The sequence below is a fragment of the Xyrauchen texanus genome, chromosome 33 (genome assembly GCF_025860055.1).
Source record: "Xyrauchen texanus isolate HMW12.3.18 chromosome 33, RBS_HiC_50CHRs, whole genome shotgun sequence".
Classification (NCBI taxonomy): domain Eukaryota; kingdom Metazoa; phylum Chordata; class Actinopteri; order Cypriniformes; family Catostomidae; genus Xyrauchen; species Xyrauchen texanus.
Genome location: NC_068308.1, coordinates 23,686,612 through 23,708,173, shown reverse-complemented (window position 1 = coordinate 23,708,173; position 21,562 = coordinate 23,686,612). Strand labels below are relative to the sequence as shown.

Below are 21,562 nucleotides of genomic sequence, written 5' to 3'. Positions count from 1 at the left end.
CTAACAAATTTTTCACTTGTGTTTTGTTCCAATAAACTTACACCATCCAACTCCTCCCCCACTTATTGTCTTCCAGTACATCAGTGTATGTGTGGGCTGCATTATTTTAATGCTGTCTGTAAGGGGATCTGCTGCAGAGGTGTGATTACGGCTGAGAACTCCCCGTAGGGCAGCACACAGCCCCCATAGAGGGAATAGACTGGATACAATTACCTATGTAAGGCTCCTGGGTGACATACAGTGAGTGTGTGTATCTGCTGTCTCATGTCAGGTTGCTATATGGGCAAGTTGTGTGTGTATGTGTGTGTGTGTATGTTGTCTAATATCAGAGAGTATCCTGTCTTCTGGAGCGGACAGCTGCTCAGGAGAAAAGCGCAACAGCTAAAAGGCCATTAATGGGATAGATGTGCTTACATAATACATTATCCATCTGCTCAAAAAACAGAGCTTAAACAGGACACACCTATACCTCCCAGCAACACAGTTCACATTAGAGTACCACACACACACACACACACACACACAGTCAGTGGGGAAGACATGATACAACTCTATACACTCTGCTTTCACTTTATAGACCTAGTCAGAGTAGATGACATTTTAAATTCGGCAAGAATGAAAACTAGGCAGTGAAGAATCAATCTATGTTGCAAAACCTAGAGAGCTGTCTACCTAGGTGGCATTTTAAGGCATAATAAGGGCACTCCTGATGCATAGTCTGTTCCAAAAGGTAGGCAGCAAACTTATTCTGCCTTCTAAGATACCTTGTTTCCCCTAAATTTAAGACAGCATCAACTATATCCTTCACGGACAAAGGCAACTCAAGAATGTATTCTGACAAGCTCAGTGCTCAACGTTGACAATAAATACAGTTATATTTCAATAAGTACTGAAAAATATTGATGAAAAAATTTAAATCTAAATAAAATTGACTATTTTACCCAATATTTGTGTGTGCTATGTATTTTTATGCTTATTAGAGTATTGTGTTGTTAACTTGGCGACATGCTACCAACAAATTCTGTCTTGGAAGTATTTTTTCCATCAGGATTTAATAAAATCCTTCATAAAAGCTTTTTAAGCTATGAATCAAAACAACCAGCTCTGAGGTGAATTAACACATTACAAACTTTGATTTGAAGAAGAGAAGTATTTGAAAATCTGAGAAAAAGACAATGTGAGTTCGGAATGGACCAATATACTATTTATACTACTTCTGCTATGTGATGTCCACTAATAACAGAAATAGTAAGAGTTGTACTTTAGTATGCCATTCCGAACTGGGCCAAAGACTGTGTAGGCTGCATGAGCTTGGCTCTCTCATGAACATGCATTGGAGAACAACCAGAATTGAAAATGTATATTGATAAAGGACTTCAATATTGATCTGTTTCTCATACAAAATGATCATATCGCTTTAGAAGACATTAATTTAACCACTGGAGTCATATGGATTACTTTTATGCTGAATTTGTGCTTTTTGGAGCTTTAAAGTGCTGCCCACCATTGATGTACAGAGTTGAGATATTCTTCTAAAAATCTTTGTTTGTGTTCTGCAGAAGAAAGTAAGTCATACACAACAGAGATGGCATGAGGGTGAGTACATTTTAAAATGTTTGAGGGGAACCATCCCTTTAAAGTCTTTCATAAGAATATGATGTAATTTGTTTATGTCATTCGGAATGCTTCATGGGATTGCAGTTCATTTGTTCACAGTCTTGTACTGCTGTCTTTTTCTATTTTTTCTATTTTCTATTTTTTTTTTTGTCTTATGATTCACCTCGGAGCTGGTTGGTTTGGTTCATGGCTTGAATGCTTTTATGAAAACTTTTATGAAAAGCCTATGGAACAACTACAAGGAAAAATACTTCTGGAACCAGGGAGGCTAAAAAGGGGGTGGGCACTGTTGCGATCTATTGAACACTATTTAAAAAAATTACGTTGAATTTAGGTAGGTCTGTATTTGAAGGTTTATAGTTATTATTACAAATCAATTTGCCTGTGGGGAAAATTAACAGGATTTTTACTTTCGGAACAAAACTGTTGCGCTCTATTGTGAGTCGAGTTTCTCGTGGATAGCACAGTTAGTGTGGCATGCAGATTTTCTGTCTTTGTACAGTATTCAATCAGTCACTTACAGTATAAGGTTCAATCTCTTTAGAAGGCAGCTGCCTACGTAGGCGGTAGACAGCAAGTCAGCACACTATGTTTGGTTACAGAGCCATTCTTAACACCTTACACTCATTATTTATCTCATTCAATCTGATGACATGCACCAGGTGAGAATATATGAGCACGTTCCCTAATGACTGTGTCCATGGTGATCAGGGACGACTGCATGTGTGCGCCTCCAAACCACGGTCTCTCCTTTCCATCAACATCGTATTCATCCTACTACACCTCTCGCCATCCCTCTCTGTCTGTTGTTTATATTTCATCCCCTGTTCTCCTGATTGGCTTGTGGAAGGCTGAGCTGATGAGAGTTTGAAATGAATGGCTGTATTCGCCCACGGTCAGACAGCCAAGAGGAGCTTGGGGCAGCCTCCTCCCACGCCAACGGCACTTCAGCCCCAGACATGCCACCCACAAGCACTCTCCAATCCAGCCAGAGCACAGCATGGGACCAATTAAAATGGCATCAATCAGACAAGATCAGGAGAGAGAAAGAGAGTGAGAGAGTGATTGCAAATCAGCTTATAACTCAATAACATTCTGACCCATAACTTCAGATTGATCAGTGAGTGGCAGATGAGCCACACAACATTCAATTTATCATCACTGACAAAGTTTACAGAGCAGGAGAGATGGTTCTGGGTGAGGAGTCGAGGTGGGCTGACAGCTGTCAAAGACTCTGCTTCATGTCTGCATTGGTTGACAAGAACAGCAGAATGTCAGTTGCACATTTGCCAACCAAAAAATTTGCAAACACAACACATGTTGCACCGGTTAACGGTATTAAACCATTTAGATTATTAGATAACATGCATAAGGTAGTAGATCATTCTCAACTGCACCAAAAGGCTTTTGTCAGAGTAGATGCCAAAATAAAAACAATGCTGTGAGGAAAGTACACCGTCGTACTGTTATGTATTTGAAAATTAGATACTCGGTTTTGATGAGATTTTTTTGGTCTCCTGGAATGGAGACAAAAATGGTTTGTCAAAATATTGGGTTGCACTGTAAATGCAGCCAAACATCACCAATTCTGTTTACTTGAAAAATGTAACAAAAAACATAAAGTAATATTTATTAATGGAGAAACACTTGAAAGCTAAATGAAATAAATGATAATTTAATTATACATATTTAATTGAATTAGTTTATATTTGTCCTCCTGAGACCCAAGTGTGACTGCTGTGTGCATTTTCAATTTCCCTTTTTTATTTTTATCTAGTAGCACCTAATAAAAAAAATTAAAATAAACAATTCTAGAGTAAATGGTTTTCCTAAAAATTGATGTCCACATATGTGGACAGCGTAACTAAGTTATGAAATTTTAAATAATACCAAGCTATAGAATGTCAGATTTTTAAATCAAATTGTTTATTATGCTTCCAGGAGTGTTGGTTATTCATGTTTTGAACCCTTACAGACATTACAGCTGATTTTCTGTAAAGCCACATTTGAACAATGAAAAAAGGCTCAAATAAAAAACTACAGTATTCAAATCATATTTTTTTTACTTGATTTGACATTTATGTTAACATGTTTTTTTCTACTCTGACAACACAATCTCAATTTTCTAAACAATCAAGAAATAGCCAGTGTTGAACCATTTTACCGATTAGAAATTATCATTATTAATTCTGATACAAGTAATGGCCAGCATCGTCCAATCACTGCCAGCTGTTAAAATACATTATGCATTATAAATTCTGAATCTAAGTATTTATTATCATTGTTCCATGTCTGTGAACCACATTGAGTGATTTTCAGTGAATGGCTCCAGTGTACTGTCTGTCTGCACTGGTCACAGAAGTGTTTGAAATGCACCGTATTTTCATCCTAACTCCACATAAATCCTCTGAAAGCAAATGTTTTCTCTCAATGTAATTATGCTCATAAATATAGAATTTTTAAGGGAAAGATGCGCTAAAGTACACATTAGTGTACATTGTGTTTAGCAACATGGCGTTTCGCGATAAATCGCTGAAATTCTTTAAAATGGCATATTGGATGAAACTAGGGACTCTTATCGTTTGTCTCCAACAGGTTTCAGTGTAGTTTTGTTGGCATTTCTCCCAAACACAAACTCCACTGTGATCAGCGCTATGTTGTTTTTTCACATGACTCAGTGCATCGAAAGTATAACGAATCGGTTACCTAACGTAACCTCGGTTCTCTCTAGATGAGGGAACGAGTATTGCGTAAGCTAGCTTACGCTACGGGAAAGATTCATCTTTTCTGAGATATTGAAGCCAAAAAATTATCCTTAATTTTGTATCATTTGTCAACGCAGTGCAGCAACTGCAGACCTTGAGCGGGCTAGCTAGCGAGCTCATTGGTTGCTCTGCGGCAACTGCTGCAGCCTATAGACGAACTTGGGCGAACTCGCGTCCAATGAGAGGCGTCCGTGCGCTTACTGCATCAAAGCCCGCCAAAATGGGCGTGGCTAGAGTGCATATAAGCGTAGTTCGTGAGGCTGGAACCCTGGTTTTCATTGAATGAAGCGAAAGTCGCCGTGGCGCGAGCACGGCCGGCTACGCAATACTCGTTCCCTCATCTAGAGAGAACCGAGGTTACGTTAGGTAACCGATTCATTCTCTTACGAGAGGTTCTCTCGTATTGCGTAAGCTAGCTTAAGCTACGGGAACCCATTGTCAACGCCGTGCGCGCCAAGCATCCACTGCATGAGCTCCGGGGGTGGGGGGACCCAGGGGAGCCCTTGTGAGTGGGGAAATAATATTTGGCCGGCAAGAGTGTGGGCCAGTGTGTGTGTAATACATAAGCACATAGTGGGAAGGGAACGACAGAGCGGCGGTGCCGGTCTGTGTGGAATGAGTCCCATCAGTGCAGCTCACCAGAGGAGCTGTAGCGTATTAAACCGCTAGTAGTTTTGCCTGCAGGGTGGGCACTTTCAGATTGTAAAATCTGACAAAGGTGGAGGGGGAAGCCCAGCCCGCTGCCACACATATGTCGTGAATGGAAATCCCGCTGGACCATGCCCACGATGAGGCCATGCCTCTAGTGGAGTGAGCCCTAATGCAGCAATAGCGTCCACTATCCATCTAGACAGTGTCTGTTTTGAGGCGGCGAGACCTTTGGTGCGCCCTCCGAACGAAACGTAAAGCTGCTCAGAGCGTCTGAAAGAGGTGGAGCGCGCAGTATACAATCTCAGTGCTCTGACTGGGCAAAGGAGATTGGCGTCGCGTTCGCTATCGGATGCTGGCAGCGCCGATAGGGAAATGACCTGTGCTCTGAAAGGAGTACCGATCACCTTGGGAACAGAGCCGTGTCTAGGCTTTAAAATGACCTTGGAGTCACTTGGTCCGAACTCAAGACACGCAGCGCTGACAGACAGCGCGTGAAGGTCTCCACACGTTTGACTGATGACAGGGCAGTCAGAAAAACGGTTTTGAGTGAAAGGTATTTCAAATCCACGGATTGAAGCGGTTCGAAAGGGGGGGCTTTCATAGTTTCGAGAACTATAGAAAGATCCCAGATAGGAACCGATGGGGGCGCGGGGTTCATCCTTCTAGCTCCCTTGAGGAAGCCGGATGACCAGCTCGTTTTTCCCAGTGACTGGCCGTGCAGGGGTTCGGCGAACGCCGCGACAGCCGCCACATACACTTTGAGCGTGGATGGGGATCTGCCCTTATCCAGCAGCTCTTGTAAAAACACGAGCAGCGACGTACACCCCACATGTCCGTGGGTCCAGGTCTCTGTCGGTGCACCATTTTGAAAACACAGACCATTTTGACGCATAGAGTCTTCTCGTGGAAGGGGCTCTAGCGTGTATGATGGTGTTTATTACCCCTTCTGGCAGAGCGACGGGTAGTCGTTGATCACCCACGCGTGCAGCGCCCAGCGCTCTGGGTGGGGATGCCAGATCGTGCCGCGAGCTTGAGAGAGGAGATCTGCTCTCACTGGGATGGGCCACGGCGCTGTCAGTGACAGCTGCGTAAGCTCCGGGAACCATGTCTGATTCTCCCAACGCGGGGCTATGAGGAGTACTGAGTGACGCGTTTCCTGATCCTCTGCATTACCTGTGGCAATAGCGAGACGGGAGGGAAGGCGTAAGCGGGCGGTTGGGCCAGTCCTTGGCCAGCGCGTCCTCGCTTCGAGAAAAATATTGGGCAGTGAGAGTTCTCTTCTGACGCAAAGAGGTCTATCTCTGCTCTGCCGAATATGCGCCATAACTTCTGGACTGTTTGAGCGTGCAGGGACCATTCCCCTGGAGGAATATTGTCTCTGGACAGTCTGTCTGGGCCGTCGTTCAGGTGGCCTGGCACGCGCGTCGCCCTCAGCGAGCGCAGGTGGCACTGGGACCAACTCAGTATGCGTTTCGTCAGATGGAAGAGGTTTCTGGATCTGACACCGCCCTGACGGTTTAGGTAGGATACCACAGATCTGTTGTCCGAACGGACCAGGACGTGGTGACCCTGAATGACCGGGAGAAGCGCACGCGCGTACTCGACCGCTATCATTTCCAGACAATTTATGTGAAGGAGCTTTTCCTGAACTGACCATAGGCCAAAACCGAGAGCCTCGCAGACCGCCCCAACCCGTGTTGGACGCGTCTGTCGAGATGACTTTTCGGCGAGATACAGCTCCCATCGTCACTCCCCGCTGATACCATTCGGCCACTGTCCAGGGCTGCAGAGCTGAAATACAGGTCTGAGTCACCTTGATCGGCTGGCGGCCTGTGGCCCAAGCCTGGCGAGACGCGCGGGTGTTTAGCCAATGCTGAAGCCGGCGCATGCGCAGTAAACCCAGCTGAAGTACTGCTGCGGCTGAGGCCATGTAACCTTGCACTCTCTGAAATTTTTTCAGAGGCGTGAGGCTGTTCATCTGAAAGGACGCGGCTAGTCGCTGAACACGGCGTGCGCGCTGTGTAGATAAGCGAGCCGTCATTGCCACGGAGTCTAGTTCTATTCCAAGGAAGGAAATTGCCTGACTGGGCTGTAGTGAGCTCTTGGTCCAATTGACTGCAAGACCCAAACTGTTCAGATGGCTGAGGAGAACTGTTCTGTGAGACAGCAGCTCCGTATGTGACTGTGCCATAATCAGCCAGTCGTCCAAATAGTTCAGAATTCGCAAGCCCTGACTCCGCAGGGGTGCGAGCGCCGCATCCATGCACTTCGTGAAAGTACGGGTGCTAAAGACAGGCCGAACGGAAGGACGGTGTATTGATAAACCTGGCCGTCAGGCTGAATCTCAAGAATGGCCTGTGACGGGATTTATCTGAATCTGAAAGTAGGCATCTTTCAGATTGAGAGAGATAAACCAGTCCCCTGGCGCGTATGCGCGAGGAGTTTCCTGATTGTAAGCATTTTGAACGGTCTTTTTGCAAGCACCTTGTTCAAACCCTTGAGATCTAATATTGGTCTGAGGCCGCCGTCTTTCTTGGGAACAAGAAAATAACGGCTGTAAAACCCCGACTCGCTCAGTGAAGGCGGCACTTTCTCTATGGCCCTTTTGCACAGAAGGTTTGCTATTTCTGAACGAAGCATGCAGGCTGCTTCCGTGTTCACAATAGTTTCGAGCCGCGCTCTGAAGTGGGGAGGGCGGCGATCGAACTGTAGCAAATAGCCCTGTTTTATTGTGCTTAACACCCATTTGGATATCCCTGGGATAGCTTCCCACGCTTTGAAGCGTAACGCTAGAGGGTGAATGGCCAAATCGCCCTGATTGCTGCACACAGCGCGCTGAACAGAATGTGTGAGCGCGCTTACTGTGCTTATGCATGACTGCTCGCAGACAGCAGGGACAGGCTGTTCTGTGAGTGACTTCCCGATTGAGGAGAATGGGGAGAGTCACATCTGTTAAGTGATGCGCGAGCATAGTCACGGGCACAGGACTTACATACAGAGAAGTGTTTGCTGGCCGTGTGACAGAGCGGGCAGAGAATGGGCGTCGCGACGTATTCGTGAGCCGCTTATTGACTCTAACACTCGAGCGGGCTGTGTCCGCTTTATGTGAGTGGGCTCTGATCGGGACACGGAAGTGTAATGCTTGTGTGTAGAGGTGAACACTGGATTGTGGGCACATTTTCTACACATAAGGCTGGTCGTGTGACAGAGCTGCCAGAGAAGGGCGCGCGACGGATTCGTGGGCGCGTTTATTGACTCTAACACTCGAGCGGGCTGTGTCCGCTTTATGTGAGTGGGCTCTGATAGGAACACGGAAGTGTAATGCTTGTGTGTAGGGGTGAACACTGGATTGTGGGCACATTTTCTACACATAAGGCATGTTTGCTTTTACAAGATTTCTTTGGTCGCCGTGAAAACGGCGCTTGAGTGCAGGCAAGCGGGCAGTATCACCGGCTTGTTGGCTGCTGAATCCACCACTGTAGTAGCCTGAGAGAGGGGACTGACAGGGGCTAAGCTTTGACGGTGGTCCGCCGCGGCGGACTGAGCCGTCATTTTATCAACAAGGCTAGGAGGACTTCGGTTGCTCAGGTTTCAGCGCTAACGTTAGACCGAGGCCCGCTGGGGCGGCGGTCTGCGGCGGCTGTCTGAGCGCTGATCGAGGGCGGCCGCCCTGTCGACGCTGAGAAGTCTGACTTTGTTGAGCTGGGCGCTGTGAAGAGGCTCGTGCAGGAGGCTGGTCACGTGGGCGGCCTGCAGAGGAGCTAGCGCGACGCGGCAGGAAGAGGTTCATGGCTTGGGTGGCTTTCTGGACTTCTGAAAAGCGGTCAACAATGCCACTCACCGCGGAGCCGAAGAGACCGGTCGGAGAGAGCGGTGCGTTGAGGAACGTGGAGCGCTCTGCTTCTCCCATGTCGGCTAGCGTTAGCCACAGGTGTCTCTCGGTCACAGTCAGCGAGGCCATGCACTTCCCTAGAGCTTGGGCTGCAGCTTTGGTGGCGCTGAAGGGCGAGGTCCGTCGTGCTTCTTAGATCTGTAACAGCCTCTGGGTGCCTGCCTTTCTCATCCCACTCCCGAAGAAGGTCCGCTTGGAGGATCTGTAAGACGGCCATGGAGTGCAGAGCAGATGCGGCTTGGCCGGGCGGCGGAATAGGTGCGGCCAACATAGGCGAAGTCGCTCTGCAGGCCTTAGACGGAGCACTGGCTTAGACCGCCATCTCGCGGAGGGCGAGCAAAGGTGTGCTGCTACCGAATCCTCGACCGGGGATGGAGGAGTAGCCCTTCTCGGTGGCGCCGTCCACCGAAGCGAGAGGGGTGGAGACGTGGGAACGGATCCTGGCCGAGAAGGCGCTGCTCCACGACTTTGCAAGCTCAGTGTGGAGTTCCGGCAGGAAGGGAGCGCCCGGGCCGCGGGTGTTGCGCGGCGACGGCTCTGAAGAAAGCAGCCGCCGAGTCTGTTGGGAGCCTGCTCAGGGGGCGGTGACCACTTGAGCCCGAGGCGGTCGACGGCCTGTGTGAGGAGGCGTGTTAGTTCCCCTTCGACTCCGGCGCGGGTCCTGCTGGATTCCTGGGCCGAGGAGGAGGCGTGGGAGCCTGACCACTCCTCGCTGTCCGAAGCCATGATGGAACAGCCCTTATCCTCCGCCTCGTCCTCCGAGATGGCCGCAGTGCGGCCGCTGAGCGGCAACTGCGCGTCCCGGGGGGGCGGGGAGGGTGAGAGCGATGCTCGAGGGAGAGGCTCCGGCGAGGCAGTCGCTTCTATCCGGCTTCGGTTCTGAGCGCTTCGAGTCGAGCCCGCAGGGTCGACATCGGAAGCTCCTCGCAGAGGTTGCATCCGCCTTCAGCGAGGGCGAGCTCTGCATGCCCCAGTCCCAGGCAGAGAGCGCAGATGATGTGGCGGTCTGCGGCGCTGAGAGGGGTGCGGCATGAAGCGCAAGTGGTGCGAGGCATCTTAAAAAAGACGCTCGTTACGCTTTTGTGAAGTTCATTAAGAACTAGCTTGCTCTAAAAAAAGGATACGTCGCCGGATGGCGTAGCTCGCAGGATGGCTGAAGGTGGCGGAGACGGCCGGCTTCTTCGAGCGCTGTCCAAGCTTGCTAGATGCCCCTCGAACGGCGACGCGGCTTCCAGTTCAGAGATGCGAAGAGCTTCGCTGAAGAGATGAAAATCAGGGTTCCAGCCTACGAACTACGCTTATATGCACTCTAGCCATGGCCATTTTGGCGGGCTTTGATGCAGTAAGCGTGCGGACGCCACTCATTGGACGCGAGTTCGCCCAAGTTTGTCTATAGGCTGCAGCAGTTGCCGCAGAGCAACCAATGAGCTCGCTAGCTAGCCCGCTCAAGGTCTACAGTTGCTGCACTGCGTTGACAAATGATACAAAATTAAGGATAATTTTTTGGCTTCAATATCTCAGAAAAGATGAATCTTTCCCGTAGCGTAAGCTAGCTTACGCAATACGAGAGAACCTCTCGTAAGAGAACCCTTTACTTGCAGCAAAGAGTCTCCTTAGATAAGTCACTTTAAATTAAATTATTTGTTGCATATTTTGAAGCAAAAATACAACATTCAAGCATGCGTATGCAGGGTCACATGAAGTAATATTCATATTTAACTTTTTACTGTAAATAAAATACTTTGTTCAATAGCAAATTAGTTTTCGCTACATCAAATTTGGTATTGGGAATCGTGAAATTTAACTGGTATCGACTACAGAAATGTTGGTATCGTGACAACCCTACACTGGAAACTTGTGGAAAGACATATATTCAATGTTTCATTGGCAGTGACACCAGATGCACAGCAGTACAACATACTGAACATACAATAATTTTATCTCTTATAGCTAAATTTTCACTTGTGTAAAATTAATTATGGCATATACTATGATTATTACTTGTCCTGTGTCTGAGAAGGAAGGAAGAAAATATTCTTTTTGCATTCCTATAGTTGTGTAGTTGTGTCACAGGAGTGTTGTGAAGCAGTCCAATCTGTCTCTGGCAAGCTTGGCGGGTGATTTCACATGTTACTGAGCCACAGTGGTGTACAGATCAGAGATGTTATCTAACTAGCCATCTGTCACATGACTCTCTCTCTCTTTCAAAATCACAAAATGAGCACAAATTATTCTATTGAAGATCTAACCTTGATCACATAAATGGAAATATGTAGAGACTAAAGTGCATCTTTGATGGCTAAACGGCTCTCTAAGGAACTGTACTGGAAGAATAGATTTTATGGAACATAATACTTTAAATAAATATTTAAAGTATTAGAAAATACTAAAGTATAGTAAATAAGCACGTTTTCATAATATTATGAAGAAAAAACATCTGCACAAGGCTATAACTCTACAACTTGCCTTAAAACTCTTTACAATTGCATTATCATTGTTCAGATTTTCACCTTGTCTTCTCTTCCTCCCTCTGTCTTTCTCCTCTGCTCCCAGAGCTCTCACACACTATGCATCTGAAAGTGTGAGCTCACAAGCTCGTTTCCATGACAACCCCTGCAATCTAAACCATCTCATTTCATGGACAGCCCCACTAAACAAACACAAAAACAACGACCATAGAAGATCCCCTGCTCTCCATACAGATAGAACGATTTGGACATTTAAAGAAAGAGCGGGTATGTGATAAGATAAGGTCCTTGGAAAAGTAATAGATTGAGAAGATTAAGTGTACTGCGGCCTCCAATTCAGGGAGTCACTAAAGGAACATTCTGTCATCATCCCCCTACATTCATAGTATGGGGGGAAAAAAAGATGAAAGTCAATGGTGACTGTGGCTAACTTTCTGTCAAACATCTAATTTTCTGTTCACCAGAAGACAGAAAGTCATCTGGGATTGCAACAACACCAGGGTAAGAAATTATAAAAAAAATAATTTTTGGGTGAAATATCCTTTTTGAAGAGAGAGTGAGAAAACTATATATGAAATCTAAAAATAGCCGATACCACTTCTCCTTGCCACCCTGCATACATTTGCATGGTAATTGGCCAGGGGCTGGCACTTACTGAGTTGTTAACACAAACTCTGGAAGAAAGTTCAAGTGTGGGGAGAACAGGAAGTGGATGGGAGAGCCAATCAGAAAGCTCATGGATAGAAAAAGGGTTAGTTGAGGCAATATTTGGAAGTCTATTTTTATGTTTCACTCACTATGCATGTAAGTGCAGGAGTCTTTAATAGGCGGTCTGCAGTGGTACTACAGGGGTTCCACCAATTTTTTTTGAAGATTAAAATATGCATTAAACAAAAATACAAAATTAATAATTTTATGCAAAATGTTTACAATGTTTCTCCCAAATTACAATGTAATAAGTAAAATTAGTTAAACCACATAATATACTATATGTAACAGGGGGTCCCTGCTCAGTTTCTTTATCCACTGAGGGATCATTAACTTGAAACAGGTTAAATATCCCTGCTGTAGTGTAGTAATTTTTCTTGACTGTGCATGTGTGGTTGTGTTTTGAGAGTGCCCAACCTTGTGGGAAACTCTGCGAATACTTATCACACAAACATGAAACATATGTCTAAAGAAAGCTTAAGATTTCTACTTTTAAATAAAACAATTCATATTCTCCTGCAATGCAATCTGTTTGAAACAAAACGATGTACAGTTTTTACTTTGCTATCTAATTATCTGTAATGTGATCCCACCAACCAGCAGAGTGTGCCATTCATACGCTAATGATCAATGCAAATGGTGCACATCCCCGACAGTGAGGTAAACACATTTTATTCATTTTTCTGCGCATTTGCAATGATACACAGGTGAGAAAGCTCCAGGATAGTATGAAAGAGTTAACATTTTCCTCAGAAGAAGAGCGGGACTCCAATGAACGTTTGTATTTTGAAGAGAGACTTGATCCAGCCGAGGATACAATTTCGGACGAGTAAGTTATTTAGTTTTCATTAGCTGACATGCTATTTTATATAAACATGTACATATTTTACAAATTTACATATTTTATTACAATGAATATTCATGATCATCCACGCCTCCTCGCATATTACCTTTCAAAACTAAAATTGTCTTACAAAAGTTAAATTACTATATTGTTTTGTATGAATGAGTGATCAGGATGGTTTTCACATCATTTTGTAGCAAAAACTCTAGGCTACAAGATCCAGTTCTCAAAAGGCTTGTGGACAAATATTTATTATTTGTTATATGACCTTATTTCAGTGACTTAAAATTTTAGTTTTTTCAAAAACCCACGCATAAACGTTATTTTCTCAAACATACAAACCTGTACATACATGTTGCTCACATATTATTGTAGCCCAGTTTGTGCTGAATACAGTGTTATCAGACTTTAGCCATTAATATGTTTTTAAGCAACTGAAAAAAGCACAAATGTCAAGACATGTCAAAACTTCTCCAGGGCCCAAAATACCCTCAGACCCCAGAGGGTTAATCCATGGCTCAGTCCTACCTGCTATTTTGAGACAGTAAATCCTGAACAACTGACATGCTGCACCCGACAAAAACGTTTCCACTCATTCATGTGCTCATACACACACACTCACATCTTACCTTTCCCTTTTTTCAGCATATGTTGGTTAGATCCTTTAATATGGTTAAATGTATTGAATGGGAATGAGTCAGAGGCCTGGGAAAGGAGCAATATTGGCTGACAACTATATATAGAGAAGGGTAAAGATAGAAGCACAGCGTCTGTCATCTCCCATCAGAAGGGTGTGCTGATAACAGCAAAAGGGACAAACTTACACAAAGCAAAGGTGGGTGTTAAGACTATTTATTGCTCCCATATTCTATAATATATATCTGGATTTATGCATGTATAAACACACACAAATTGCAACAGATATAACTGGATGATTTGTCATGTACCATCATGTGTGATGGTAATGACATTTTGTCTTGGACTTGCTAACACAACAAGTTAGCTAGAACTCAATTAACTTTGAACTTATGAAAAGACAAAAGTAAATTTTTAGTTTTCTTAAATTTTGACCAGTTTGGAAATGACATCTAAAAAGCAAAACAATAAATCTAATCTCAGTTCATCATTTAAAAATCTTAAGAGTTTCGCTTCTCATTTCCATCATAAGCAAATATAACCTTTTTGGATTGTTCTCCAAAAGGCTTAGTGAGATGATAATATCAGTATTAGCGAAGACAGTTATTCTTTATCTTTTATTAGAATTAAAAAACAGAAACACCAAATGAACTGAAAAAATATATAATAATAATAATAATAATAATAATTATATATATATATATATATATATATATATATATATATATATATATATATATATATATACCGATCAGCCACAACATTAAAACCACCTGCCTAATAATAGCATTCTGAGTTTGAACCAGTCTGGCCATTCTCTGTTGATTTTTGGAAAGGCATTTCCCATCCCAGGAGATCAGCAGTTAAAGAAATACTCAAACCAGCCCATCTGGCACCAACAATCATGCCACAGTCCAAATCATTGACATACATTTTTTCCCCATTCTGATGGTTGATGTGAACATTAACTGAAGCTCCTGACCTGTATCTGCTTGATTTTATGCACTGCACTGCTACCATACAATTGGCTGATTAGATAATCGCACGGATGATTGTTGGTGCCAGACAGGCTGGTTTAAGTATTTCTGTAACTGCTGATCTCCTGGGTTTTTCCACGCATAACAGTCTCTAGAATTTACTCAAAATGGTGCCAAAAACAAAAAACCTCCAGTAGGTGGCAGTTCTGTGGATGGAAACGCCTTGTTGATGAGAGAGGTCCACAGAGAATTGCCAGACTGGTTCAAAATGACAACGTCTACGGTAACTCAGACAACAATTGTGATAAGAAGAATATTATCTGAGATCCGGGTTGGCGATGTTTTAGTGGCACGAGCGGGACCTAAACAATATTAGGCAGGTGGTTTTAATATTGTGGCTGATCAGTATATCACTCTATATTAGAGTTGTAAATCAGACATTTCATCACGATACGACCTCTAGGTCTGTGATCTGATATTTGCAGATACGTCAAAGTCTGCCACAATATGACATCTATTTGATTCATTCATGGCCCTGCAATCAATATTCCAATATTACTTTGACTTATAAAAAGCATTCAAACATTTTGAGTAAGCCATTCACAAGAAGCATCTGCTGACGTGGACCATGTTTTGCAAAAAAGAGATTTACGAAGACCTACGGTCAAGAATTTTTGCTTGCATAAAGCTGTGAAAGGTTACAAAATTATATAGAAGTCCACAGTTAGACACATTTTCTATAAACTGAGATGATTTAGTACTGTGGCTACTCTCCCTAGAATTGGCTGTCCAGATAAGATGATTCAAAGGGCACAACGCAGAATGGTCAATGAGGTAAAAAGAACTCTAGCGTGATAGCTTAAGACTTGAACAAATACATGAAACTGGTTAAAATCTCTGTCCATGAATCTACTATATGAAAGAGATTAAACAGGCAAGGTGTCCATGGCAGGACACCATGAAGGAAGCCACTGCTTTCCAATAAAACATTGCTACATGCCTAAAGTTTGCCAAAGACCACCTTGACACTTCACAACACTACTCAGATAATGTTTTGTGGACTGATGAAACTATGGTTTAATTGCTTGGTACGAAACATGCAGCACTTCATACAGCATGAAAGGGGTGCTGCATACCAACATGAAAACATCCTCCCAACACCAGCTATAGCTCTGAAGAAGTTGAGCCATACAGCAGGACAATGACCCTAACCATTGAAGTAATTCAACTACAGAATGGCTTCAGAAAAATAAAATCCACCTTTTGGAGTGGCCTAGTCAGAGCCCAGACCTTAACCCAATAGAGAGGCTGTGGAATGAACTCAAGAGGGCCAGTCACACCAGAAATCACAAAAGAATATGGCTGAGCTGAAGCAGTTCTGTTAGGAAAATGGATCCAAAATTCCTTCTGAACCTTGTACATCTACCGGAAATTCTTGGTTGATGTTTTTACTGCCAAAGGAGGATCGGCCAGTTTTAAATCCAAGAGTTCACTTACTTTTTCCACAGCACTAACTATGAATTTTTAATGGGATGTGTTCAATAAAGACACGAAAGATTATAATTGGTTGTGTGTTGTTAGCTTAAACACATTGTGTTTGTCTATACTTGTGACTTTGATGAAGATGAGAACACATTTTGACCAATTTATGAAGAAACAATTTTTTTTTGTTTATCTACTGGGGTACCTCAGGGATCAGTGCTTGGGCCACTTCTCTTCTCCATATACACAACATCATTAGGACCCATCATCCAGTCGCATGGTTTCTCTTACCACTGCTACGCTGATGACAGCCAACTCTACTTGTCTTTCCAGCCCAACGACACCACAGTGACCGCTCAAATCGCTGCCTGTCTGGCAGACATCTCAGCCTAGATGAAGGAACACCAGCTGCAACTCAACCCACCCAAGACCGAACTCCTTGTCTTTCCAGCCAACTAGGGCTGGGATAAACGATTCTTTTTTAAATGATTAATCTAGCGATTATTTTTCCGCTGCATCGATTAATCTAACGATTCATTTTTTCAGTCCGATTCGATTTCGATTCGATTAATCGACTTGTGACAACACCGGTGGGGGTGGGGGTGTATAAAATGTAAAAAAAAAAAAACATTTGCCGGGAGTTTGATTGACTGGCGATCTGATCAATCAATCATAATATGCCATTTTTGTCCGACAAAGTAGTCAGGAGAGAGAAGATTAACGTCGGTGGATTTGAATTTGTATAATGGATTGTAGGCTACTGTACTGACATCTTTCCGTGGTTAAAACAACAGTCCTTCTGATGTAGGCTACATTCATGTTTAGCCTATTTGATGCTATAAATTAACCAAGGAAAAGATGATCGGTTCACGAGCAGCTTTAACTGAGGCAATCTGTCACGACACATTAAAGAGCCACAAAATAGTAGGCCTATTTATGGTTTAATTTTCTTTGAATGACCAAATTTGAAAGTTGAGACTTTATTAAATGTTACCTGCTTGGTCCTGTCTGTCAGCGCGTTGTCAGTGTCCTCTATGTACTTTTCACGACATTCATAGCTATAAGCGCATTATTAATAGCTATAAGCGAAAACTTTAGGTGTCGACAATGTATTATAGCCTACTCCAACATCGAGTGCAAAGTGGGGAGTTGAAAAAAAACTTACGGTGCTCTGTCATCTGCAGCTGCAACCGGGTGGCGCCTCTTAAGGTGCTGGTGCATTGCCATGGTGCTAGAATGGAAGGCCATCTCCATTTTGCAAAGACAACATATCACGGAATTGTTTCCTTTTAAATTAAAGAATTCCCATACTTTAGAGGAACGAGTGCATGCCGCCTTGCACTTCTGATAGTCTGAGGAGCCACTCGTGTTTCTACTACTCACCGGCACCGCAATCTTTGTTTTGGGTCCGACGAATCGACGCGCATATTTTGCGTCGACGTATTTTTTGCGTCAACGTCATCGATGACGTCGACGCGTTGTCCCAGCCCTACAGCCAACCCTGCTGTTGAACACAACATCACCATGCGGCTGGGTCCAACGACAGTTTCGCCTTCCAAAACGGTCAGAAATCTAAGGGGTAACCATTGATGATGAGCTAAATTTCACAGACCACATCTCAAAGACTGCAAGATCATGTAGATTTACACTCTACAATATCAGGAAAATAAGACCTTTCCTCTCTGAACATGCCACACAACTGCTTGTTCAGTCACTTGTCATAACTAGACTGGACTACTGTAACGCTCTCATTGCAGGCCTTCCTGCATGTGCTATTAAACCTTTCCAAATGATCCAGAATGCAGCAGCATGTCTGGTCTTTAATGAACCTAAGAGAGCACGTTACACCACTCTTTGTCTCTCTCCACTGGCTGCCGGTTCATGCACGTACTAAATTCAAGGCCCTGATGCTGGCATACAAAACAGTCACTGGGTCTACTCCAGCATACCAAAAAACATTTATGCAGAGCTACGTTCCCACCAGAAGCCTGCGGTTGGCTAAGGAACGTCGCCTTGTCGTACCAAAACAAAGAGGCACCAAAACACTTTCCAGGACTTTCAGTTTCATCATACCACGTTGGTGGAATGACCTTCCCAACTCAATCCGTGAAGCTGACTCTCTCTCTATCTTCAAAAAACGGCTAAAAACACATCTTTTCACAAAAAAATAAAAATAAATAAATAAATTTATTTACAATTCTTTTTGCACTTAAATATGTTTTGTATACTATTCTGATGATAGTGAAACTTTGTAGTATGGCACTTTTCGTACCACTGTCTCCTTGAGATGATTCGCTTATGTTTTCCTTTTTGTAAGTCGCTTTGGATAAAAGCATCTGACAAATGAATAAATGTAAATGTAAATGTAAATCTAAAAGCATCTGTGACCAGCATAGCTCAGGTAAGATGCCTCTGATATCATCTGTCTGTAAACTGCAATAAAAATTGGTGCTCTGAATTGGTCTTGGCACAAAAGCCTAGTAGGAGGTGGGGTCAGGCAGGTGGGGACGTGGGTAATTGTAAATAAAGCAGGAACACTGCAGTGCCTGAGCTATTCTGGTCTGTGAAGTTTGAGGTGCCACTGAAAATAGCTCAACTGCCCTTCATATCTAAACAGAGACTCTTGTTTGTGTGTGTGTGTGTGTGTGTGTGTGAGAGAGAGAGAGAGAGAGAGAGAGAGAGAGAGATTGATTGGATCTGTCTATGGAAACAAGAAAACACTTTCCTACCTCTTGGTACTAAAAACTACTCTCACACGCTATTGGTTGTGTGGTAGCTATGGCAGCAAAGATTAAAGGTCATGACCTAAAAGGGTAATCCATGACCTGGCACTGTCTGGTGCAGTAAGTGCTTTTTTTATGCTTGATGATGCATGCTGGGAATCTGGTGTTCCTTCTTGAGTGCACATCTATTGATATTTTGAAACTGTTTAATAATATATTGCGCTGGCCTGATCTCTGGTATTGTTGGGCTTCTCATGCCCATGTCAAATGACCCCATCCAGGCAGGCAGAGTGCTCTGGATCAATGAAAAAGATCGGCCAGTGATCAATAGGTGTGTGGATATACAATCATAGGCTGCTGTATACAAACTCAGTAAAAGCAGGAGGACGGAGGGATGCTGAGCTCTTATTTATGCCCAGTGCAAAGTTGCACATTAGCGGTAACTGACTGTTTGCACAGAGACACTAGAATTAAGTGGTTTCCAGCCAAGCTCATCCTCAGTGTACTGACACCTCTAAACAGAGGCCTGTGATTAACGCAACATTCAGACAACTATTATTTAAACACATCAAGCTTGTATATGTTTTGTTGTCTGTGTGTTTGCCTTTGTGTGGGCACTGTGTAGTTGTTTGATTTCTCTTAAATTTGTGTGTTAACTTAGAAATTTTTAGACTTATTATCAAAGCTCATTGGTTAATTAGCATTATAAACCAAGAACCGATTCTTATTTAGAACCAGTTCTATTTAAATAAATTATACCGGAATCAAATACTTTTCATTTTTTTTATGATTTTTAACGGATTTCAAACATGCACTCTGAGTATCAAAATACAGTGTGACCACTGTAGACCGATTACCAAATGAATGACTTGTGTGAGCAGGTTTGTTCAAATCTTTAGCGCACAACATATACTGCAACCAATGTAGCCTGATTTCAGAATGAACAACTCTCATGAGCCCATCATTTTGAATCAACATTTTGACCAGTGTAGCTCAATTCCTGAACAGTTCTTTTGAATCGACACTGCAAAACATACTGCCCTGCTTCAGAATCAAATGACTCTTATTGGCTGGTTCTTTTTAATGAAAAAAAAAAAAACTTACTGAACAGCATGCCAATGATATTGTCATGTTTGATTTGAAATAATCTTAACATTTGGTAACAGGTTGCTGAGGGAAGTAAATCCTATATGAATTGCATCTACTATTTTCAAATATTTCTTCCTCAAAAGTACTGAAATAATCACCAATAAAACTGTTAATGAACTAGAGCTGTAAAACGGAATCGGAACTGGAATCTTAAAATTCCTTACAATTCCTATTCTTAGTACTGAAGCACAAAATATATGTTATGCAAAAAGTGTCACTACATTTACATGGACCAGAAAGCGGCTTATTACGAAAAAACGGCATATTGCGAGTAAGAGACTTTCTTCAAAGCAACATAATTTCCCTGCGACGCTTGTGTAAATAACAAACATGGCATCCGAGGAAGACTTTGCCATTTTATTCTCTATTGCTTCTCTTTATTTCCAGATATTCCAGCTGTTGTTTCCTTAACATTCTATTGTAAACTGCGGCGGAATTGAGCTGCAATAGTGAGGTTTTTCTATCATGTAAAACTCCCAAAATGTGCGTGCGCATATATACGTGAACATGAGGGACTGTCCATATTTTACATTGGTGTGTATAATTGGGTACACTTTATAGTGTGTGTGCCTTTCCCACTGTACTCCCAGAAATGTTAAATACTTTCCACTGTTGACTTGTTGTTGGGCTCCATCCTATGACGTTTGTTATTCGGTCTGTTCAAGCACATGTGCACTCTTCAAACACCCATCAGAATGCCGCTTATGCATTTACATGGCCACATTAAGCCATGACGCTTTATGCAAAAACCCTGGAATAAACCATTATCTCAAGTGCATGTAAACTTGGTGAAAGGTTTATGCTTTAAAAGCAATAGTTCACCCAAATACAAAATGTGGTTATCTTTTGCACACCCTCATGTCGTTCCAAACCAGTACGACTTTCATTCTTTTGTGGAACATAGAGTAAATCGAGAAATAAAAAAAAAAACATGTGAACTAATGACATTTGGGGTTATTGTTGTGAAATCTGGCAAGGTGTTGTGAATTCTAAATTTTCAATTGTGTGAGAACTATCCCTTTAAAACACAGAGATGGACAATCCATTGTTTGAATTTTTATTGACTTGTTATTCAATGAAGATTATCTGTCATCAGGGCTGCATAATCGATTAATCTAACGATTATTAGAATGATTATTCGACTATTCTGCGATTACTGCAATGGTTAATCATTAGCTCTTAACCGATTATTCAGCTTGTGCCCCAACTTAAAAAAATACCTCTAAATGACATTCAATGAATTAAAGGGAAACATACTTTTTATTCATTTTAATTCAGTAAAGATATTCACTGCAACAAATCCTATTTTTATCAAGTGTTTTTGTCTCGTTTTCCATTTAAAATTGTCTAAATATCCTTAAAATATCCCCCTTAGATTGGGACATTCACATAATTCATAGAAGACACACCACACAGAGACCACACAGAGAAATGCCAGTTTTGGAGTTTGTAGTTAATTACATGATCTGCTTCCGTATTATTTGAACTTTAATAAAGCTATAACGCATTAAATATAAATGCATTTAAGATGGAACACCAGGGTGTTTCCTTTCAAGAGCTCCGGCTCCACTTATTCCACAACGAGAGTGCTTCTGAATTTACTTATTTGGTATTTTTGTATTATAATTCCAACATACTTTGCAATCTACA

At 42.9% G+C, this 21,562-nt stretch overlaps 1 protein-coding gene across 2 annotated transcripts in view; it reads right to left on the bottom strand.

Moving 5' to 3' along the window:
- prkcea (protein kinase C, epsilon a) overlaps positions 1-21,562 on the bottom strand; it is a 91,964-nt gene that overhangs the window by 46,614 nt on the left and 23,788 nt on the right. The window lies entirely within an intron of this gene.